Below are 26,065 nucleotides of genomic sequence, written 5' to 3'. Positions count from 1 at the left end.
TGGTTGCTGTTCAACATTGGTTTGTGTAGAGAATATAAGTGGGAATTGTGTCCTTGACTTCAGGAGGCCATCTTCTGTCTTTGTAGCAAGACCTTTTTTCTATTGACAATAGCCTGTAAGCTTTCCAATGAGTTTCACTGCTTTAAACTCAGACAAGCCAAAAATCTCTGACAGGTAATTCAGCTTACCTGATGAATGTTGAACTATGCTTTGTTATCTGCCTACAATGGTTTCTGTCATATGCTCAGATTTGCAGTTCAGTGTTTCTTTTTGATCTTTTTTCATTGCCTTGAAATTTGTGCATTCAGAGGCCATGTTGATGTTGTGTTCAAGGTTCCTATGCAAATAAACACCAAACATTTTTCCTTGGTTTGTAAACATTCCTGTGATTCACAGTTAGGCTTCATATTGTCAATGTGTCTGCTTCCCTTTCTACTGTGTACATCCTCAGACTTTATTGGCTTTCATCGTTAATATCAACAATCCCCCATGTTATTGAAAGTTTATTAAGATTTCCTACCCAGTTACATTCAGAAAAAAAAAAAAGACTTTCTCTTATACCGTCTTCATTTGTGAATCTTCTATTCCTATCAAAGAGTTTCTTTAGCCGCCATATAGTTTGGTTGTCATTTGACATTTTTTCACCCATTCTTTGTCACTCTTCTTGTATAAATTACATCTGACTTGTTGGTGTTGTGGGGGAATTGAATTTCTTTGGTCAGCTCCTCTATTCTTGTCCCACTGCTCAGTTTTTCAGAAAAGTTCACTGTTAGAGGAGAAATTTTTCTGTCCTCTGTGTTTCTCATGTTTTCCAGCTTCCCTCTGCTCACAGTCCTTCTTATAGCTCTGTTTGATGAAGAAGAGTTTTGTTTGCTTTCTTTCTTTTTCTTCATTTTCCTTCTGTTTTGGTGGAATCCAGTCAGGACCGGTGCTGTAGTCAGTAGCAGCTTCCAAGTTGGGATGCCAGAGGCATACAGAAACCTCTATAACACACAAAAACCCCCTGTTTTCTAAAAACTTTTTCAAAATTGACAAAAAGAAATCAGAACCTTTTCCATCTGTAGCACTTGCTATAAAATTCACTCCTAAATTATCTTCTACCATTTGAGGAACGGGGATTCTTAAGTGTAAAATATGGGTAAAAGCAGAAAAATAAGACTTGCGAGAGTTTTCACACTGGTATGCTAGTTATTCCCCATAACTGGCTGCTGTGTGCTAATCCAGTAATAATCCTTTACACATACATATTGTTTTTCCTCTGAGGAGCTCAAAGCATTTTTAAAGCTTCAGCAAAATCAAAGAACAACCTTGTGGAATAAGTTAATACCATTTCGTTCCATATAAAAATGACTTTTACTTCTCAACTCTTAACAAAACAATTCTGAGAAGAATTTTTCTCCCTAAATTATTTACCAAAATAGTACACGTAGTTTCTGGGGGTTCATTGAACTTATTTTCACTTTGATTTCCCCTACAGTTGTCCTTGACCAGGTATTTCTCTTAAATGTTATGTCACTATCCTATTCAAACAATCCTTGGATGTATATTTAGATAAATGTTCCTATTCTCTAGAAGTCACAGTGGCTCTATGTATCAAATAAGTTCCCATCTGACTAGAATAAACTTCATACAGTAGTAAGAAAAAAAAAATTAAGCCCTTTATTGGAAAAAAATAGGCTTAAAATCTTCACTTATATCCATAAATGCCAATAACTTGAGTTGTTTTGCATGGTTGTTTACAGATTTAACATTTTCCTCATGCATTTCAGATTCTTAAAAACAAACACAGGATTACTCAACATGTTGAAGCACACATAAATATTTTTATAGTAAATCCAAGTAGCTTTGCATACCACAGTTGTCTTATGTGACTGAAAGATATCATTTACGTACAAATTTAACCACTGCTTTTATGAAATAGCGAGCTCAAATTAATTTATATTGATTCATTAAGCACTAAACATATCATCCATAATTTACAACCAATCCCTCTATCCATTAGTCCTTTTTGTTACAACCTAATTTAAATCATTTTTTTGCAGCCATGCTAAAATCTCTACCTGGTAAAATGTCTGTTTTCTTCTATGTGACCTCCACTTGTCATAGTAGAATACTTGTTATGTTCATATGGCAAGAATGTATTTTCTGTGGCAAAACTCTCTGGTACACAGATTGCTTATTTTTAAAAAGAACAGAGCTTGGCCCTCTTCTAGATATTGTTGCTGGAAATACACACATTGTGATTATAATACCATACAATACTATCATTCACACTCTCTCAGAGTTTAAAAATGGAATAATGACAATCGCTTTCTCCTGGACAGATATCTTATCTTTTTCCTTACCTTACTTCTCTGCTGACCTGACAATTTGTAAATAGCTCTCAGGTGTTTAATTGTAGAGTAGAGGACAGATGTCTACATCTATTTGTTACTGAATAGCTTGCATTCCTTTCTGAATTTCTCAGACTTCATGGATCTTATCCTTCTGCACCACTGCATAGACATTTTCCCACTTGGCTGTAATTCAGTAAACTTCCTCCTCAAGATGTACTGGACATCTGAATAATAATTCCTGCCCAAGACCTTGTGAATCCAAGTCCCGTTCTTCCCAACTGAAGAATGAATGATAGGTGAATAGTATCGGTTATTCAGTTACTGGAAAATCAGGTCTTTCTTGTCCTACTTGGCGTTTACATGCAGACTCCCCAGATGACATGAATGAAAAGTACTAAACTCATAGGGCTATTTACCTTCAACTGTATCTGAAAATGTGATGCAGTAGAATTGAATAAAATACAGTGGAAGCATCCAGTAGTTGTGTACTACCATACCTAGTCATAGACAACTCTCATTCTGGAGATCGGGTAATGAAAAAATAAATCATATGTGACAGTTGGAGTATAGAAGAGTTGAACGGAAAAAAGTTAAAAACTGTGACATTAAATCAAGAGTATCTGGGTAAGGCTTTAACAACTATGCAGAAAGTCAATGCAAGCTCAGCATCCCACTTAAGTACCCCTTCTACACAAAGATGATTTTGTCTTTACAGAAAATACCTTTCAAATATGATTTCTCATTCAGCTGTTATTTTCCTCTGAGACAATGCATCTTTGTTCAGTGTAACTAGTCTTTCAGCTTCACAGCATATTTTTGACACTTTCAAGTGTAGCCAATGGCACGTGTTTATCTTCCATCTGCTGTTGTCTCACTCGTAATCTCATAGGATCTCAATAACTTATTAGCAGGTTATGTTTAGTATTTCAGCTATAATATTCACAGCAAGAAATGTGAAATAACCTGCTGTTTTAGAAAGGAGAGATACTTATCTATCTAGAGATAGAGCAAATCATAGGGGTAAGAGACATTTTTCAGCATAAATTCTAAAAGACTATACACTTTAAAGTGGAAAGTTATGAATTAATTGAAGGATTTTGACTCAAAGAGGAAAAAAATCACAAATACAACATGTAAAACTTTCTTATTTTTTCTACAAATAAATAACTTTCAAGTAAAGTTGTTCTGTTTGCAGTCTTCATCAATTGTATAATGTATAAGAATTTAACTTAAAAAATTATTTTATTTTTTCTATTGAAAACATAATAGTTTAAAACAATATGAAACATACTTTAGTAAAATCAAGAAATTCATTTTTCTGCAACAAGAACCTACATGTATGTCTGCCCATAATAATTCACAGTCCCTTCTTAACAGCATTGTCATCAACATTATTAGTTATAGAATAATTTATTCATTCATATAGTTTTACTTTTTCACTGTATGTGATCATTTATATCATATACTCGTTATTATAGGTTCTCAAAACAACTGCTAATTAGCTAATTATTCTCTCTTATAACTGTAAACTCACTAGGTTGAATGAATCGTAGGTTCTGTGCCAATGACAGTGACCATATGTATTTTTCCAGAAAGGCATACAGTTGTTTACAGACACGTCTAAGATCTACACCAATTTGTGCAAATGGGATCCTAAAGCTATAATCTGAGGTAGGACACAATTTATGGATAAAATCAGAACTCATTTATCCCTTTGATAAAAAAGCATGGTTATCGAGGACTTGTATTTAAAAATTTGTATCTCTTCTATTCCCAAGAATGTTAACAGCCAACTGTCCTCAGATGAGGTTTTCAAAGACCCAGAGTCTGACCTATCACTTATTCATCCCTCATCACTCGTAATTTCATTACCTAAAGGACAAACTTATATCTGGCCCAAGCTGCTATATGTTGAAAAACTGGATGCATAAGGCAGACATTTCCCAATTCCATATTCTTCCCATAAGAAAGCTGTAGAATTATATGTGAGAAAAAATTAACTACTTACTCAATTTTGAGACTAGCCTTGAGCAAGATGTCCATCTTTTTCACAAAGGCATCTGAAAAAGGTTTTTGCTGTTAAGGATATCTTTCTGTTTTGTAAGACAGATAATTTAGCATTTTTAATGAATTAACCCAAGGAAATGCGTTATGAGAAGATCACTTTGGCACATATCCTCTAAACTTTATATTTTGACTGTTTCAAAGGAAACAGCTCATTTTTATGTGGACTACCTCATTAGATGGTTTTCGAACACTTGCTGCTGTATGTCACCAACCTTGTCATCGTTTATGCCTTTGTGCTAAAGAAGGACATAGACTTTCAAAGCATGCATCAATACTTTGAACGAATGAGTCACTTAGCATAGTTATCAGGGACTGGGTGAGGAGATTAGACTTTTTTTTACTACACTACTGGACATGAATTCTCAGAAGCAGGATATCAGTTTAATTCCTACTAATTTGCAGGAGATTACCAAAATTTGTCTAGAAATTAGACCCCACTGAAAAATTAATATAAAAATTTCATTTAGCCTTACATTTCTTCAACAACTGGTCTAGATTACAGCCAAAAAAATATCTGCTCCTATTTTTGCAACTAAAGTGTAATTGCAGAAGGTTTAACACTCAGAAATAAACTGAATTTCCCTTCTTTTCCTGTATCCTGATTATTCGATACAGACTTGCTCTCTTTACCTTGAGACTTTTTTCTTTTAACAGGCTGAATTTAGCCTTTTACACAATGTGTGTTTCAGAAGCACAAGTGTTAAGCCTGAACTTACAGGAAATTTTAAGTATGGGCAAATTGTGGTGCAAGATGAATAACATAAAACATTTGAACTATAACAGAGGCAAGTTCACTTTTTTTGATGTTTGTGACATTTCAATACAGAGGTGGTCTTTAGGCAATTCCTTTTCACAGCTTCATAGACCTGCTGCTGTTTTCCTCCACATATGCATGCAATAAACAGCATCAAAGAATACATCTCAGGATAACATATGTGCATTTTAGATATTTGCAGAGTAATCACGGGTTTGATCCTCTGCAAAAGAAAGTGCTACGAGGTTAACTCTTCCAGCTCTTGATTCTGCTTCTGTCTGTGACACTTTTTTCCTAGAAAAAGCAGTGGTGGCAACCAGCAGCAGACAGAGAAGCAGCAGCCCTCTACATAAAACTGTTGCTCTTTATGTGTGACTGATAACAGCCTGGAGAACTTACATGTGTTTTTCAGTTCTTAGAATAACTTACACTATATTATAATTATAACCCTCCATATACTTTCCCTTGTAACCAAGAATGTCACCAATCAAATGATTAACCAATCTAATGATAACATTTGAGAAGCTTTTCAAAGATTTAGACTTAATTCAGCTTCCAAGGTCAGCTTTTTATTTAATAGCTAGTGGTTCAATTTTAAACCTGTTACATATCTTGAGCTTTCACTAATTTCACTGAGTATTCAATCCTTCTGGGATCCTGTCATGTAAGTTGGTTTCTAAAAGCATGATTTAGGCTTCTATGTTTAAAAAATAAACAAGCAGAATGACAACAAAAACAAAAACAAAGCAACACCACAGACAAAAAGACATAAAAGAAAAAAACATAATTTCTGTACACCATTGGTTTGATATTATTCCTCTACTACCAACCAGTGCAGCAATGCAAGACTTCTTCCTCAGATGATTATCAAAGTCTTCTAGGAGAAAGGCTGGACTGCAAGGACATCTGGAAAGGAAAGGACAACAAACTGAAGGTAGCAGTAGAGAAAGAAAAAAGCTATACTTCATGTTTTTTCATTCCAAAGTGGAAACAGGTCATCGCATTTTTCCATGATGGTACAAATCTGAGGCCTTATGTCGTACTACCAAAACTAATATTACTCACTGTTGTATAAGCAAGAACCTAGAAAGCTAGTAAACAATTTACTATAACAGCAGTTTGAAAACTCATATTCATTCTTGAGGTTTCTGGTTTATGTCCATTGCGTTAGGTACCAGGTAACTAAAAAGGATATTGCTGTTATACTTTGGAAAGTATGCAAATATCTGCAGTGGGGGATTGAAAAGAAAAATGATGAGCCATTTAGTACAGAGTAAGAGGTCTCACTTTTTGCTTTAGTAATAACTTTCTCCTTAGTCTAAAACCACATATATAAAAGAACCTCTATAAATCCTAATGCTAGTTTCTATCTGCATCCCTTATTAATCACTCTCACAAAATTTAATACTTAATGATCCATTTCAAAAGCTGATTGAGTTTGCAATGACATGACATGATATGACATGCTGTTTTGAGGATTTTCATTTGTAGTGCCCTAGTTTTTTGTTAAGTACTCAGAATTAGAAGTAGCCCCTCAATGGTAGAGCTTGTGCTAGCAGCTGTTGTGCTAGCTTCTTGTAGAGTAAGTTTAGATAAACAAATGATTAAAGCTTATTTTTAATAATTACCTAAGGATTTCTGGAATTTTAATTATGCCAGTTAATTGAGCAAGTTAGTAAAATCACTGAATAATGATCTACACAAACAATATTTTACAGATGCAGCAAAGGAAGTTTAGCAGATCATGAAATAAATTAAAAACAAACAGAAAGGCTAGGAAGTCAGTAACAGTACACATGAAAGGTCAATATTTGAAATAAAGAAGGTGAAAATGTAAAAGTGGGTCAAAATGTAACAATGGCTAAAAATTTCAGAAGACATAAACTGAAGCTGGCAATTCAACAGCTTGGCAACTGGGCAGAAAAATGCCATCTTACCCAAAGTGGTCTGTGCAAGTTTCATCACAGGATGCCTAAATTGGAACCATAATCACCTTATGTACCATCAGAAGCGAAACAAAGATGATGGAACTGAAGGTAAAAATCACCTTGGATCACAACTTAAATCAACAGGAGTTTTTCATACGTTTCTGTCCTTCATTCCCATGCCCCTAAAACTCAGTGCAAGTTTAAGTTCCCAAAGAATACAAGAAAAACGATAGTAATGGAGAGATTGAAGGGCTATCTGGAAAGTGGTCTGGAACAACTACCTTAGCACACAGGAAAAAAAGCTGTTGTAATATTAAGAATCTAATGCTCAGAAAACAAATTGTAGAATTAAAGTAGTCTATAGTTTAGAGTTTGGAGGTTTTTTGATGTTTTTCATTTTGAGCTTTGAACAATACAACAAAGGGAAAATAAATCATTTTATACTCTCATCGAAATAGCAAAGTTTAGCAAGGAATTATAATGAAGATGATAAAAATGAAGAGGACTATTATGTGGATAGTTCATCACTTCTCTGTCATACAGCTGAAATGGAGTCAGAATGCAAAGGGTCCCAGTTTAAATTCATCAGAAAGATTTCATGCAATGTCCCTTGATAAAGATAGAAATAGCATTAGAAAATGTCAAGAGTATATATTTCAGGAATGTATATAAGAATTATATCTGTATGTTAAGCAGAGTTTAGACTTATGTTTCTTTCAGTTTTCTTTGTAAAAAGCAGATATAACACAACCAACACATTTTAGGAAGCTGTGTGAATTTTAAATTGTTTGCTTTGGAAGAAAATCCATTCACCAGAAAAAAATCTGATATCAAAGTTTTCTAAGTTTCAAATTTTCTAAATATTTTTCAGTTTGGAAGTATTTCTGTCTTAAAAATATATTTAATATCAAAAATATGCACAGTTATAGATATGAAAACCTTTAGTGAAATATTTTCATTGCAGTGAACAAAAATATATTAATTTTCAGGGTTTGAACTGTGATGAGGCAAGTATGGGTTTCAGCAGAACTAAGGAAAATATGCCCCTTTTGACATTACAAGCAACATGGACAGATTACTGTTGCAATGCAGAAGAGGCAGCACTGTTGGGCTGAGGAAGATGCCCAGAGACAGGGAGACCAGACCAGATCCATGAGAACCCGTCCAGCCTTAGAGAAAATGGGTAAAAGCATGACAAGATAATTAAGAACAACACATTGCTGGAAGATTGGTTCTGTGGGAGAGATTTGGAAATTGTGTGATCACTGAAGGATGTTGGAGATTCAAGGCAGAGGCGGAGGGGAAAAAAGAAAAAGTTTTCAGCAGAGTATATGGTTTAGAAACCTCTCTAGAGTTGAGAATGTCCCCTCTGATACTGGATTCAAACATAATAAAGAGGGCAATAGACTAGGAGAAACTGAAATTACCTCTTCTCTCTTTTTAATGCTAAAAGAAGTAAGTTAGGTGAAACAGCAGACAAAGATAGCCAAACAAGTAGAAGCACAAACAACACATGGCGAAAACACCAGAACCAATTATTGTGTGGACTTTGCATCTAGTGGAAAATCCTTCTTTTTCTGTGGCAGAGTTCTCTGGCCACTAACTCCTGCCTAACACAAGCAAGTGCTTGCTGTGTTCCCTGTTTACTTACAAAGGCAAATAAACAGAAAATTTTGAAGATTCAGGAGATGCCAGTTCCCCCTGGCTGTAAAAAGAGAACATGCTATAAAACCCCTAACACCTTCCTGCAATGTGACTCTCCCAGCATACTCCTTTTATAAGGCTTCACACCATGATCTGGTTGCTCCCTCCAATAATTCCTGGAATGTCTGCAGGGGCCACGGTGCAGCCCTAAGTTTAGGACAGGCATTTCTCTGGTGTTTCATGTTTGTATATCTCTCCGACAGCTCACTTCTAGCATGCTTTTCTTTTTTGAAGCTTTGACTAAGTTGTACATATCAAGTCTTACACATATATCTATATTTATGTACATACATATACACATACATATAATCTGATTGCAAAATTATTGAAAATAGTATTAGGCATGATTTTGAATTTTGCCTAACTCCACATTTTTTGAATTACTAATCTAAATGGTGAGATATGAGATTTTTTCTTATATGCCTTCAGCAATAAACATATATCTTAACAGAGCTAATATTTATATTCAGAATTGGAATTACTGTGCATTGGGTGTTTTCTGTCAAATTCTATATTTTATAAAAACACAACATCTACCCAAATAACTGTGGTGGGCTGACCTTGGCTGGCTGCTAGATGCCCACCACTTTGTTACTCCACATTGTCAGCAGGAGAGGAAGAGAAAACAAGACAAAAAAGTTCATGAGTCAAGATAATCACAAGAAGGTCACTCACCAAACCCTCACAGGCAAAACAAACTCAACTTGGGGAAGATTTACTTGACTTTTTGCCAATCAAAAATACAGTATGATTGTGAGAAACAAAAACAAAACTGTTCCCCCAGCTACTAAAAGCTTGCCACGTAAACCCAATACAAACATTGAAGTCATTTCAATGCCCCAAACTGTAAGGCATCACTCAAACTGTTATATTTTGTCCAATGCTGAAAAAATTTAGTCATGTCATAACATGCTTGATTTCCTACAACAAGTTAAAATATACAGCTTAGATTCCATTGGTTTTATACAATCTTATCACAGAATCACAGGATAGTTTAGGTTGGACAGGCAGGGACATCTTTCACTAGGTAGGTTGCCCAACTTTCTCGTAGGTGCCTTTTACGTACTGAAAGGCCATGATAAGGTCTTCCTAGAGTTTCCCTTCTCCAGGCTGAACAACCCCAACTCTCTCAGCCTGTCCTCACAGCAGAGCTGTTCCAGCTCTCTGATCATTTTTGTGGCCTCCTTTGGACCATCTCCAACAGATCCATGTCTTTCCTGTACTGACAGCTCCAGAGCTGGATGCAGGACTCCAGGTGGCGCCTCACCAGAGCAGAGAGGCACAATCACCTCCCTCAACCTGCTGGCCATGCTTCTTTTGATGTAGCCCAGGATCATCTTCCACAACCTTCTTCTCACAAACAGATTATTTGGTTATGTAATTTACCTCTGACTTTTTGTCCATGATCACTGAGACTGAGTAGACCAATTTTGTGGCTGCTTATCACTGTGCTTTGGGTGAAGTTATAAAATTAAAAGCAAACTCTCTTCAATTAATGGTAGAATATCTAAATGTTTCTGCCTATATAAAACCAAGCTTATATATGAGAGCAAATAAAATGATAGTGATATATATTGAAATTTTTGTTCATAAAGATTCATAAATTTACTTCATAAATTTATATATGGAATAAGAATGATATATATTTGTCTATGAAATGGAAAACAAGCTGAAGAATGTAGCAAAATAATTGGGGCAGGAGACCGATAAAGATCGCTAGTGACCACCTGAGCTATTGTAATGTATAGAAAGGATCTGAAATAGAAGAAAGTTATCCTCCCACCAAAAATATTGAGATCTGAAAATACACAGTAGACAGGCTTCACAACCATTTTCTTGTAACAGCTAATGCACATCATTACTCATATCATAGTAAAACTTTCGATGTGGAAACATTTTTTGTTTCATTTGAATAGCAGGTATAAGAAGTAAAGCACAGTGGTTTTGAATCCCACATACTTTCTGAACTGGTAGTACAGCTTCCTAGGAGACCTTTCCATTCATGTTGATGTTGAAAAAAATCCCAGATAGTAGAACACATTTTCATCCTCTCTTGCATCTCACCACCCAGCTCCAGCTTCTGGCACAACCTATTACACACATGAGGACACACATCTCTTCAATTGTTTTATATCCACCCAATCAATCATTTTCTTGCCTTACAGCAACATGTTCAGTTCAAACTTTTTTTTCTTTCTTTCTTTTTTTTTTCACTGGGGAAAAGCTAACTGTCTAAACAAAAAATATGCATCACTTTCCTATCATGTAGGTGCACAGCCACACAGAGGCAATGGACATCTCAACATTGTTATCAATCACCAGTGACAGAAGGATATAACACCACACTCCCGTGGTCGTGAAAAAAGAGGGAAAAGGCTTCACAAGAAAAACTTCATATGTTGCTCAGACACATGTTGAAAGAAAATTACAAAAGAGGATTGCAAAACACTTAACCCTAAATGGGAAAGTATGAACACAAAGGAACAGGAAGCAGTTCATGACAGAGTAAACTGATTTTTCTGTACAGACACATTACTGAATACTTGTATAACAAAATTTGACGTGTGAAAATTTTTCTCAGTCTTTTTAACAGGAAATCCCTGGCAAAAAGAAAAGCCAGAAATGTGTTTCTGAAAATATCTTATTAATGTAGAATCCTAATTTCATGGGAAGTTCAGATTTTTCAAAGAACAATGGAGCTTTAGAGCACCACTTTCAACACAGCAAGAGTGAAAAAAAAAAACCTATAATATTGAAGACAGTGTTTGACCAGTTTACAAAATGAGCTCTAAGACAGCATCTTTATGGCAGAAAAAGGCTGAACTGTGTAACATGGCTCATATATTTTGTCCCATGTTTCTTCCCACAGATACCAAGGCAAATAATGGGGAAGACAGCATATCAAGTGCTTTCCCACCAGGAAGCAGAGACACAGCTGGAGTCAGCAACCAGAACAAGAAGATTGAATTTGATCAGACTCCCACAGTTCATATGCAGTCTAAGATGTTAATGGTTCCCTAATAGGATTTAAAAAAAAGAAAAGTCTTAGAGCAACTTTTGTCCCTAGTTACATTCTTCGTTCTCTGATCTGATGTCCTGGATCTTGACTATTACATGGTCCATTATCCCCTTTGGCCTAAACTTTGCATTAATTGGAAAGGAAATTACTTCCAGAAAGAAAAGGGGTTTCCACAGAGCTGTGAAAGCATTCTGCACTTTTTTTGCTGCATGTTACTCTTCTCAGGGCATACTAGACTTTTTCTCTCAAAAAAACCCCTCAGATACTTGCAGGTAGGCATATAAATGTTTAGATAAGTATAGTTTAATAATTATAGATATAAATGTACAATTTAAGCAACTTTGCAAAAGAGAAAAGCTAAAATTTAAGGTTTAGTAAGTTCTTAGTATCAAAGTCATGCTAAATGTGAGCTATTTGAGCTGTCTTTCAAGTATTGGTGACAGTGAGAGTAAAGTAGTATGTAAGTAACTTAATAAATCTTTCAGGTTTGTCCTCAAAATAATTTGAAACACAGTTCAGAACAGGGTTCTACTGAAGCGGATTACAATTAAATGCATAAAATGGCCTGGTTCAAAGGGGAAGGACAAGGAGTTTTCTAGGGAGGTGTTTGCTTCTCTTTCAAGCACCTAATTTGCCAACAGCAGACCATCTCCTGTTTGCTGTTTTAGTACAAAGAGCAACAACCAGCCCCAAAGTTTTGACTGAAGGCATATTATTTGGACTTTGGCTAGAGAAGCCAAAGCTCCACAGGGAGGGAAGAGAAAAAAAACCTCTGGGATAACTGTGCTCTTAGAGCAAGATCACTGTGACAGAGGAAAGAAGAGAAAATGTTTTATGACCTTGCCTGTGTAAAGCATTCAGACAGGCAGAGGAAAGAGTGCATGGAAAAAAACTAACCTTAGAGAACTGTATCTCCTGGTGGTACAAGGCTCTTCAGCTCTTAAGGGCAGGGGCTGCAGGCAATAAATGAACATAATGTCCCCATAACCTGTGTAAAGAGCTCAAGCTGAGGCTGCAGATACAGGAAGCATTGCAGGATGCTTGCAATTAGACTCTGTGTACCTCTGAAGGAGACAATACAAGGAGTGGGTGGAGAAGGCTGGCAATTGTGTGAGGAGTTTAGATGGACAGAGAAAAGCCAAATCTATTTTTTGACTAGTGGAGCATGAAGGCATGGTGGATTATTGTTACAGTGTTTGTAAGCACTGTGACGGAACCAGTGTTGAGACAGATGGGCACAGATGACTTCATGCACTTCTCCACTTTGTCTGTCACCTAATTCTGGGATGACAGTGAGGGCAGGAGCTGGAGAGTCTGACCTTCTTGTGGCCACTCTGCCTAGCAAGGCCTACCATTGCCTTCACACAGGTTGTACAAGGCACGGTACAGAACGATGATAAAAATTGATGGCACTGCCACTCTAAGCTGTTCTGCTTGGTAAGGTTTGCCACCTTATAGCAGGCCTACTGAATGCATGACCCATGATATCCTACAAGGCCTCACTGAAAGCAGCATGTGGCGCATGAGTGTTGTAAAATGTTTGGGGGACCAACACCTGAAATGAGTGATCAGCATCTACCATGAGGCAGAGACACTCAGACCCAGGAAGACCAAGAAACATAGATGCTTTTGTGGCCTCAGTCCTGGTCAGTAGAGAACTCAATATCTTTGGTATCATGAGAGCTGTGGCCATAGACTGTCTCAGTGTCCATTAAGCTTATCCAGTGCCCTGCAAAGCTGATGGGGTAAAGGACTGTTAATTTTGGGGGTTCATAAGCTGATAGGAGACCTATAAAGAACACCATATAGGAGCACATATGCCCTAGAAGGCTCCTGTGCACTTGTGGCTAATGTCCTGGGAAAAGTCTCACACATCTTACATGACATTGTTAATGAAACCTGGTCATAGATGACTGATCTATGTGGACTGTTGAAACAGTCAAAGTATCTTTTTTCCTCACCTCCCAGCTTTCCATAAAACAGTATAAAAGAACATCAACTAGAGATTGCTGGTGAAAATGGTAGATGCCCTCATGGAAGAGGTGATTACATCAAGAACTATTCTTTCTCATTTGCCATGAGTTTGAAGTATATAAACTACCTTATTTTCAGAAGCCACTCTCTTTAGTCTTTGACAGAGTCTATGGAAATATAATTTCTGAATGATATTGCAGTTTTTAACCTAGAAGTATATAACACATTTTGGGGAGTGGCATTTTTGTGGGTTTTTTTTTCTTTTTTCCTTTTTCCTTTTCTTTTTCTTTTTTCTTTTTTCTTTTTTTCTCTTTTCTTTTTTTCTTTTCTCTTTTTTCTTTTTTTCAGTCTATTTGGTTTGTGGATTTGGTTTTTTCTTCTTTCCTCCCCCCATATTCATCCCATGGCATCTACTTGGTCCTTAAGGAATTTATCAAATCTTGATCAAAACATTTTAAGTGGTGTGATCCCACTGCATTCCCAGTGAAAGATATTAATCAGTTAATGAACCTTGGTATTAAAAACTTTGCAGTTTATTTCTTTTAAAAATTCATCTATTTTTCTTACATTTTTTATATTTTTTCTCTAAGATCAAAATAGACTCTAATACCAAAAACCTCTTCTGCATGTAGGTATGTAAACATCAAGATCAAGTAACATTTTAACTTTCTCTTTTGTAAACAAAATGAATTGAATTTTCTCCATTCTCTCATTAGAAGATGCTTCAAACCATTATGGCAGCTCTTTCCTGGATCCTCTAATCTGTTATCATCCTTTTTGAATATTGTGCAATTCTGTGGTAAGGACCTCATTAATCCCATATTTATTACATTTTTACTCCTACTCAATATAATTTTGCCTATATTTTGGCATAGTGGCTTCTGAAAATGGTGCAGAACTCAGCCAGAGTTCTGAAGAGTTCAGAAACTGACTATTCTCTGACATAAACAGCACATTTATGCCACCTAACAAAATTAATTTCTTATTTTACTTTGGTTTGTTTTCTTTGTTGAATGTTTTAGTTTAGATTTCAGCTTTTTGGGAGGAGGTTTACTTTTTTTAGTGGTTTCTAGTCAAGAAAATTGTAATAAATATAGAAGAAGGAAAACAAGATACTCTCATCAGAGCAGCACTACATTGATAACAAAAAATTTGAGCAAGAAAAGGCCACTCCATGGTCTTTCTGATTTTCTAAGTCATTGTAGAAAGATGAATAAAGTATCATTAGCAAAATATAGCAAAGCAGCATAGTGACCAAAAATATTCTTCCTTTAAGCAACAGTTCATACCTTGGCAAGAACCATTTAGCTGCCTTTCATTCGAAGATAAATAAACTGGGATTTTTTTTTTTGCTTTATATCAAGAATTTCAGAAATATTAAAAACTTCATTTGACCTATAACCTTGAGTGGAAAAGAGATTCATTTATTCTTTCTTTCCTGGTGTTTCTATGTTCTTATGTTCTGTCCTTCGGGAGTGAGTAAAAATAAGAGAGATTTGTCCATCTGTGTGTCAGCGCTGGTACACAGATGACAAGACTGAGGAATCCACAACCAGAGAGCAGACAAGAGTGTCTGGTTTGTTTCTCTTTTAAAACCACATCTGCATTTTGCCAAAGAATGCAGGACACGGTATCTTGGTATAAATCATAAGATATGTAAGACGGGTCTTAAAGTTTACGTTTTTGCTATTTTAGCTCTTAGGAAACAAATTACTTTTCACTTAATGTTCTGGCAGAAGCTCTTCTATTTGACCTGAGCTTTTGCTTAGAAGGAGTCAAGGTAGGAAAAAGTTTTCTAGAGCTGATAAATAAAATAGAGTATAGAACATAAACATTAATTACACAAGATTTTCTACAGCTAATCAATGTAGTCTTATTCTAGAGTAAGTTTCAGATTTTCCACATAGATATTCAGTGTTTCCAGCTAATTAAAAGGCAAAAATGTTCAGGCTGCTGAGACAGAAAACCTGCAAACATCTTCATTTGTCTTTCAAGAAAGGACTTGGACAGCCTAGCTGAGAGGTGCAAAAATATGATTCACCAGCTAAGTGAAGATCCAGTTATATCTGTGCGAACTAGCTGCCCTTTTGGATTACATTTGTACCTAATAGCATTTCAGTGGGGAAATCATCAGTCGTTCACAGACCTTGGCTATCTCACAGCATGTGTCTAACTCGAACTATCATGAGATGCCAGGGTAATTTACACTTTTTCATGGAAATTCTCTGAAACATTATTGAGATATTTATGTAGATAAATACAAACACATGCATCTATATAAATGTAAACTAAAGAAGAATGTACTGTGTGGCTCTTATTTTAACAGTTGTATATGTTTTTAGCACTTTCTAATTAGTAACAAAGATGAAATAAAATAATAATAGAAATAATAATTTATAATCATGTATAGCTGTATGCAATATATTATAGATGATACTATACATCATAAAATAATAGCTAATTACAATACAATACTAAAATAAAGTAAAATAAATTTCTGAAGTCCTAATTTGCGATCTTTAAAGTATTTTATTATTTGGCAGCATGTAACAGAATACATGAGAATTCAAAATTTCTTCTAGATTTTTAGAGTAATCTAAAAGAATTTAACTAAATGGGTGAAAATAACTATTTTAAAGAATCTGATATTGTCTCTTTATTTATTTTTTCAGACTCTTCAGCGATGAAAAGCTCACCCCTGAAAGCAGGCCACTGAAGCAAGGATGTATTACTGTACAGCTGTGTCATATCAAATAACAAGTTTCTGTTAGGTTCAGAATCCTGCAATAAAATATTCATTTGACACTCAAAATTGTTTACGCTTGACATGTTCAAGTGATGACATTCAACAAACATTCCAATTAGGTATTTTTAGGCAAAACTGAAGATCATATTTCTCCTTGCGCTGACACACAACTCACCGTTTTTGAATTCCAAGAATAATGTTTATATGCCAAGAGGACAAACAATAGCTGTTTTTAGCACAAAAACTCTTTGATCCCCAAAAGATCTTGAAAGAGGACAAAAGGACTCTGTAGCCAGGGTTATGTTGTAAGAGGGAAGAGGTGAGAGACAATAGCAGTTTTATCCTCTTATCATTGCACCTTGTCAGCAAGGTAACATGAGGTGAAGACAGAAAACAGGGAATCACTTCTTGAGTAATTCAGTGGGTATTGTTAACAACAACTGCACAACTGTGAATGGACCACAGGTTTTATAATTCACTGGGGAATGGGATAGATAATGTTCTAGTTGTCTAAATAAAATTGAAGGTTGCTTTTCACAGAGTTTCTCCAAAGTAGATTATGCTCAGAATGGCAAATGCCAGCTACTTTTGTTAGACACTTTATAAGAAAATCCTGGAGCAGCTCAAATAAGCAGGAATTCTGTCATTGATCTCAATTAAGTTTAGACACAACTTTTAATATTAAATTTCAAGGTAAAAAAGGCAGTGCAGTCCCTGTAAATGAGCAGAAAATAATCATCTTCAAATAGACCATTATTAAGGTTTAACTGCTTAATTGACTAGAGCGATTTTAATCACAAGGACAATTGATACTATAAAAGAAAGAAAATCCATTGGAAGAGTAACTGCAAAATATAGGGAAGGCATTATGGAGTTCACAGAAGATTAAGAAATTATCATGTCTGAGGCAGAAGGCTAAAAGTGACAAGAATATTAGAGGCAGTGTGGGAGGGATTATTCCTTCATCTGTTACCAAAGTTGGAAAAAAACCCCAAACAAACAAAAAAGTGGTTCTATTTTAGTTCGTCCTTATAGTAACAAACATTAAAAGATCATGAGATGCATGTGGGAAAGGGGACCCATAAATAAAATTTTAATAAAAAATTACACTTTGTAAAGAAAGTATATCAGCCAAAAAAATAGTTGCATTAGAATTCGTTCATAATCTATTTAGTTACAGGTATTTTTGCCATCTACCTTTGCTTTGTAGAAACATTAGGAAACCTTGATTTGGGAGAATAGCAAATTTAACATCCATTTGCAAGTTTCATTGCTTGCCACATCAGATAACACAAAAAAACCAAATAGCTGTACCTGTAATATCCAATACGAAAACATAATCAAATGATTTTTTTTTTTAAATAACTAAAACAGCCTAAAATTATTATAATTTTGTTATCTTAGAAAATTTTCTGGAAAGAGTTCTCTGGTGCCTTAAACATCTGATCTTGTCAGTAGTTACAACAGAGATTGTGCTTTCATTATGCATTTCCACGTAATTCTTAGTTTCCTCAGATCATTAAGGAAGTCCGTGAAGCGTGGTGATCCATCATCTCATGAATGTTTTCTTCAGTGTCATTCTATAGTAAATTGAGAATATATTAAAGAAATCTAGCACAGACTTGAATAGAAGGCTCCAGGCACAAAAATAATCCTAAATAGAAATGCATATTACATATAAGTATACGTATTATGTGAAACATACTTACACACTATGTAAAAGAGGGAAATTGCATCCTACTTATAATTTTTTTTAATGTTTGCATGCTCCACCCACCCCCTATAATGCAGACATGCACATATGCACAAATTGGAGAGATATTGTCTGTGAATGCAACATATTGGAAATCAGAAAAATGTATTACATATAGATGCAGCCACCAAAACTCGAGAGTCTCATCCAGTGAAGCAGGACTTGGCACAAGTTATCAGATTTCCTGGAACAAAAACAAGCTGCTGGGCTTATTCCAGACTCTCTTTTAGAATATGTTTTCCATTTCTTTCTGCATCTGATGTCTATTACATTTCTGTTTCAAAATTCAAATGCATGTATTTTAAACTTGGCTGGCTCAGTATCATTTTGAAGACAATAGTTAATTAAGAAGAGTGAGAAATGGCTGTTCTCACATAACAGGTTCTTATGGATTGAATACTCATCTATATGAGTAAATCTTTGTGTGATTTAGCATGTCAGCATGACTGAATAGACAGAGAAGTAGATTTGGTGTATTAAAAGGATTTGTTGAATATCACACAGGAGGAACAGTGACAGTTTTTACACTAAGCTTTAAGGAAACAATCTTTTTTCCAGATCATAGATTACACTCAGGAAGTTAGGAGGAAAATATAATGGAGCTCTGGAAAAGGCAATAGTACCTTTAAGTATTATAGGAATTAAGTGGATACAACATGGTATCTCTCAGGAAAATAGCTGTCTCTACTTAAAAGTCGCATAACCTAAAGCAAAATATTCCAGAATTCCATATTGGGCTGCAGAAAAAAGATACCAGCCTACAATAATAAAAAAACTTTTGAGACAGAGAAATGTGCACTTGCAGTAGATTCAATTCTTTTAACATTTAAAAAAAAGTTTCAAAAAGGGATGCTATCTGAATTATTCCTTCAAAGTTGCAAAGAATAGTTCTAGATGTAGAATTAATTCAGTACTTCATAGTCTCTGGCATCCTAGCTCTGTAGCATCTATCTTCTAAATCTCATCTACATCCTGAAGGAGGTGTATATCTGTACAAAACACCAATGCCGAAAATAGAAGAGACTGCCACAATAGAAAAGTTTCAAGAAACTGTGTGAACATAGGAGTGGAAAAAGTCCCAGGTTGCAGGGTGACTTAGAAAATGGGCAAAATTTTTTTTTTTTTGGTGTAGTATTGGAAAGCAAAGCTTAGTTAATGTTTGGCAGACTCAATACAGATTACAGGAGTAGTTCTAGAAACATTCAGTCTTCGCCTTTGGTGAAGTCTGGAAGTCTTATGCAAAGTCGTTTATATGCAGAATTAAATACTCTCTTTGCTAAAGAACCTTCCTGTAATTCCCGTAGTACTTGGAACCAATACTCCCATTAAATTTAGTGATTTCTTTTGCAAGCTTGTGCACTGTGATACTACATACTTCCCTTAATTTGTTCCCAAACACCTGTGTAATATAAGTTATTACACTTATTCAAACACAAATCCTGCACAGTAATTGTCAATGCAATTTTTTCCTTCTAATCTATTTTAAATTATATATATATTTATATTAAAATTATATAAAATATATATTGAAATATATCTGTATATATAATTGCTTTTATTGGGTCAGTTTTCAGAGTTTCATTGCTTTTTTCTCAGATTTGCCAGGCTTACTTCCATTTGAGTGCAAACTAATCCCAGCACCTTATTGAAGAAACAGCTGAACTATGGCTCACGAGTGGCATGTGAAGTTTCCTGAGCAGCTCTAGTGCACCTTTCAAAGTAAAATTCAGAGCAAAATTTATCTAGCTTACCTTACCCACCAGCTCCCCATTATAAAACATGCTACCACTTTATTGGGTTTGGATGAGAAATTTAAGTTGGATTTCAAGAACTGTGAAGCCTGGATGTTCAGTTATGCAGGGCTGTCAAGGCTTTCAGCTTTATAGTCACGACTTATAATCCTATAAGCACCAACAATTGCACCAACAATATTACATTGTAGAAATTGCTCAGCAGACATTCAGTCTAGCAAAATAGGGGACATTAAGGCACCATCGTTTTACATTTTCAGTGCTGTACACTAGGTGAGAGGCAACTATTAATATTCATTCCACAGCAAAACTTATAATATTTGGATGTCAACCCATCATAATCCTATTGTCTTCAGCCGGACTACGTCATTCAAATAAGTTTATCATGCTACCTACATAAGAACAGAACACTTGCTTCTTAGAATCCATCTAAACTCTTTTCCTGGTGGAAACTGATGCTTTGACATCCACTGACAGGATGATTCAAGCATCCTACTTCTGGCAGAATCGGGGTCTTTGTCTAACAGTAAAATTGCATTTGCATTATTTGCACATTTTACTACTAAGCACTGAGACAATTCATCATGTGGCTTCTACCATCTTGGTAATTTAGATTAACTAAGTCAAACTTCCTGTGTGAGAGGAAGGATGCAATAGAAGACACTCATACATCACACGGTGTCCAGAGCCTAGCTGACATAGTATTAGAAAAATATAAACCCAATATAGATCAATGCATGATATACTATAAACTACAATTCTTTTCCTGCTGTTATCTATATTATATTTCAGAAGCCCAAATTCAAATCTAATAAAATTATAGGCCAGTCATAAAATATAGGTAGTTATTAAAATATTTACTGATGTATCACATTTTAATTTATTCAGTATCTTTTGTAGACAGTATCCTTTTTGGGGGACCACAGGAAGAATAATGAGAATGTGACAGAATAAAAGGGTTTTTTCTATTATTTCTTGGAAGAAATCCAAGTAAAAACTTGAAAAATTTGGTAAGCCTATGACTGTAATGAGATGAAATTTAAAATAGCAGTAGACATTTTATTTCCTTTTAAAATGTAATTTTCCAAAGAACCTAGTGATAATGGTTGGTAAAGTGAATCAGAAGAGGAAATATTTTTGAAAGCATAAAGAAAACAAATTAATAGTTTGGTAACAGTGCCAACATATATACAAAAATTAGTGTATTGTCAAAGGTGGCAGACACTATCTAAATTAAGTTGTACATCTGTACTCTAATTTCAGCCTCATGACTTGCAATTAACAGTGCTCTCTCCTAGACTCCTTCTTTAAACTGTGATGTATTTTTTTTGTATTTTTTTTTTATATGTCACAGAGGTCACTTATAAGGAAATAGGAAATAGACCTGGAAAGTGTCATCACCGTGAGAAAATACTGCTAATACAGGTGTGGGAGAGAAGGGAAAAGGAGAAAAGGGAGAGGATGCATGTAAGATGCATGTAAAATGCATATTAAATACCTGTGGAAATCATAAGCATCTGTGAAAAAAATAATCCTTATTGTTGTTTTCAGGGGATAAAGCCCATGTTGTTCTTGTCTCTATCTAATAAGTATATATCTTTCATAAATTTACAGTGCTCTATCTAAAAATCTGCTTCTTGCTCTTCTGTTCTTATTACAAAGCAACTTTAGCTCCATGATCATTAACACCAGAAACTGTCTCCTAAACTGCACCTTACACATGTTTTAAACCAACATTTATGCTGTTACTATCGTTACGCTTACACAGCTCTTCTCCCATGACCCAAGCTTTGGTCTTGCCTAACCTTTTGAGGGATGATATCAAAACCACTTAGCTAGTTGAGCAATGTTCATTTCCAAACCCAAAAATGTTAATTAAAGACCTTAGGGGGCTGTCATTCACAGGCAAGGACAACACAACCCACAGTCGAAACCTCTCTTCTGTTTAATATTTAAGCAAAACATTGTCTCTCTGAGAAAGACAAACATCATGAGGCACATTTGTCTTTCACTGGCAATATTTATCTTTGAGCTGGATTTATCTAATCTATTTTGATCCAAAGATTGCACCATGTCCTCAGCCAAAATCAATATAAACACCAGCCACAGTGCACAGGCAGCAGCTTACATCCTCAAGCTTCTTTCATGTGGAAGCAGAATTTTATTCAATAGGAGTTTAGTACATGACCTGAGATTTTCAGAAACACTGTCTCCTATCCCAGCTCTGGTCCCATCTGCAGCCAGCAATACAGCATGATTTATGACATAACATCCTACCAGAACTAGGTATTCTTCACATTGACTTGAGTTTCTGCTTCCATGAACTTTGTTATGATATACATCAACACAACCTATTTCTCAAACAGTTTGCTTTCTTACTTGCCCTTTCCTAGTAATAGTTCTTGCAGAGAAAGGATGAGGACTTTGTTTGGGATATCTCTCAGAAAATTCAACTGTCTCTCTAGATTTTTATGTAAAAAGTAGAAACAAATCCAATGTTCTCTCTCATGCGTTGTGCTTCTTGTAGTCCTTTGCAATATATAATGTGTTTGTATTAACGCCTCCAACATAAGACACAGTAAGCAGGAAAATTGGAGGAAAACATACCTTGAGAATAATATTACTTTGAAAACTGGGACTTTGCTTCGGTCTAAGCTCATAGACGCAAACCATGGCTGGAGCACAGGATATGACAGCACAGATCAGTGTGAGGCATGGTATGGTTTACTTCTACATTAGTCCTAAAAACAAGTGATTTGAGGCTAAGACTTAATGTTGACCCTGCATTTAAAGGGATGTTCTACTTACAGTCTATAACGCTGACAGTCAGTTTACAAAAGCATGTTGTAGTTTGTCGAAATCTGGGTTTTTTTCTTTTTTACTGTTTTAGATTTTTTTCACATACTGGAAGACACATTTCTACCTTGGTTGGACAGGAGACACAATTGACACTGGGAAATGCACATAATCTCCTCCACAAGTCTTGGAATATCTAATGTTTTTCATAGTACTCCAACTCAAGAAGCTAGTAAGAATATATATAATATAATATCTTAAATCCTTAGGGATTGGGTGAAAGCTTGAAAATATGACTCAGGCTGAAAATTACAGAAGGCTAATAAAGAACACCAGAAGAACAATATTTTCCTTGTCTTTTTATTTTTTTCTTTTAACTTTCAATATTTTCATTATCCTGACTAATGCTTTTTGAAGCCTTAGAACTGGCAAACCTAGGCTATTTCACATCTTCACAATTTTTTTTTTACATGGGCTATGTACAATTACTTATCAGAACTTCAGCAAATATCTGGATATATACTTTTTATTTGTAAGCAAAATGTGAGCCTTTGTATGCTGAACAAAGCTCAGCTATGAAATACAGCTTTTGGTGATATTAAGTTCGGTTCCAGAAGAGTCCCAAGAGCTACCTCCACACCATATTGTGATCATAAGATTATCAGACCAGAGTAGAAATATTGTGAATTATTCATTGCAATCATAATGATTCAGTGTAGATGGTAGTTAGGAAGACTGCCAGATCACTTTATGATATTTTGGATCATAACCAGTTCTATGCCTCTTGCTCCTAGCACCTATGATTAAGAGAGTATCCTGAAAGCTAAAGGGTTCCAATTAAAGCTTCACGTCAGCAATCTTTGATGTCATATAATAATAACCCTCAATAACCCTGAGGTTATTGAAAATTACAGCACTAATTTTATGGCAAATCTCAAGGCTGTCCAACTACACAAGCAATTTCCTGTTCTTTTCTCGGTTAAGGAAATAAACGGTTTCTTTGCATGTGAAAAGTGAGAGGGATTAAATCCTGTTGCTCGGGAGAACTATAACGGAAGAAACACGCCAGATGTTCATCTGCTGTAGAGCACTGGAGTTTGGCAGTTACTTCAGACAGTGAGGGTGACAGCTACAAGCTGGGAGGGATGATGCCACTGGCCAAGTTCCCAAGTTCTCCCAGAGCCTTTGGTGTGAATGGTTACATATGCATCTACAGCCTCATGTCTCACTGTATACTCACTGCACCGGGCTGCTGCTGTGGAAATCAAAAAAAAAAAAGAAGAATGATGTAGGATAGATAAATATAACACACCAATACTTACATTTACTTAGCTAAGGTACATAGACATCACAACCATCAAACTGAGACACATCTTCAATTCAAAACAGAAATAAGTGCATGAAGTGGAAAGAAAAAAAATGGAAGAAATGAAAATGGAAAGAAATGCATGACTACATCAAAAAAGCACAACCCTTTCATCTTGTGATGTCCCATAATATCAACCTCTCCACATATTTCACTTGTATAAATAAATCGAACACAGAACAAAGATTTACAAACATACTTGAAATAACACTTTTACTACCCTAATGGCTTTTGAGCTCAAAAAAATAAATTTCTTTCCTGTACATTGAAGGACAGCAGTTTGATAATCAGAAGTGAGCACCTCAGCTCTATGGCCCTGTTATGGCTCTTTTCAATGAAATGTTAAATTCAGAGTAATCAGTGCAGATTTTGTACATAATCTTCTTTCAGAGATGCAACTTGGAGTCTAAAACAACTAAATAAGGAAGATGTTGATTTTTATGGCTGCAAAAAGTGAAGGTCAGAATTCTGAGTGCTACAGACATCAAGCCATCTTATCACTCCTTTTTATAGGCTGTTTCAGTGGCCAGAGAGAGAACATTAGTTCTATAATGAGAGAGTATACATGGTCTAAACCCACAAACCTCCTGGTCAGAGAAAACTGGAAAGAAACTGTTAAGATCGAACTTTGTATATTTTATTTGTATTTTATTTGACTAATTTGTATATTTGATCACATATGCTTTCTATATTTAATTGCAAAAATATGCCAGCAAATGAAGATCTGCACATATTAAGCTAGGTATAAAACTAGTGTTTATTATTCTGGTATTGGACTGGCACCAGAGCTCGTTACCCTCAGCTATTGACAGAAAATTATTGAAACTGAGGTTCTCACTGTCCATAAATGACAATGAAAAAAACATTTCATCTTGAACTGCTATCAATATCACAATATTAGTTACAGTACTGGAGCACCTCGGGTTCAGGAAAAATGTTTAAATTGTCTAATATGGTGTGTTTCATCACACCATATCTGAGAGCAAAACCTAAAAGCAATCTTACTTGTATTAGGTAGTTCTGTTTCCATATCACAGAAGCTAAACATGAATGAGAGTTAAAAGAACAGAAAACAGTTTGATGTTTTTAAAATTACAGATGAAGTAAACTGCTCTAAATTAAAATATCTTACTTGCATCCTTAGCTGAAATTCGCAACGAGCACTTAGCTGGAATAGAGAAATATGGAGCTCTAACACCCAGGGAGAATATCAAAAGCAGATTGCCTTTGGAGGAATGCTCCCTGGGCCTCCTTATTTTCATAGCATAAAAAATGATAATCTATGATACTTCCTTCTGGAATGCAAACTTTCAGGCCATGTGGCTAACCGGTCTAAGAAAAGATATACCAACTTGCCATTTTCATGCAGATTTACTGCAGTGTTATTCACAGCATAAAATGCAGTATCAAATCAACCACTCTGTGCTGGGTATAGAGTTGCTTAAAAATAATACTGAGGGTCAAACTAGTGGACATGGCAAGGTGAGAGCATTTGCATATTTTATGGGTTTTATCTTCCAATCTTCCAAACGTCCTGCATTAGTATGACTTATTTTGTAACCTGGGAAATTCTAACATGATTCTTTCAGATGCTAGTCAACTTCACTGTTGTATAAACGGTCACTGAAGAGGAATAAAAACCACAATAACCTCTAAAAACCTGACTGTACTGTGTCTTTTCTACATTACAGGACAGTTTTGTTCTTCTAACAAAGAACATGGCCCATTAATCAAACCCTAGTGTTTTCCTCTTGGAGAGTCATATGAGTCTGTGAATTCCATCTGTATTATCAATATGTAAGATTTGTTTAACTAAAAGATCTTTGTTTAATCAAATTATCCACCCTCTTCAGTGTTGGTGCTGGCAAACC

The sequence above is a fragment of the Caloenas nicobarica genome, chromosome Z (assembly GCF_036013445.1).
Source record: "Caloenas nicobarica isolate bCalNic1 chromosome Z, bCalNic1.hap1, whole genome shotgun sequence".
Taxonomy (NCBI): Eukaryota; Metazoa; Chordata; class Aves; order Columbiformes; family Columbidae; genus Caloenas; species Caloenas nicobarica.
Note: the sequence above shows the minus strand (reverse complement) of the source record.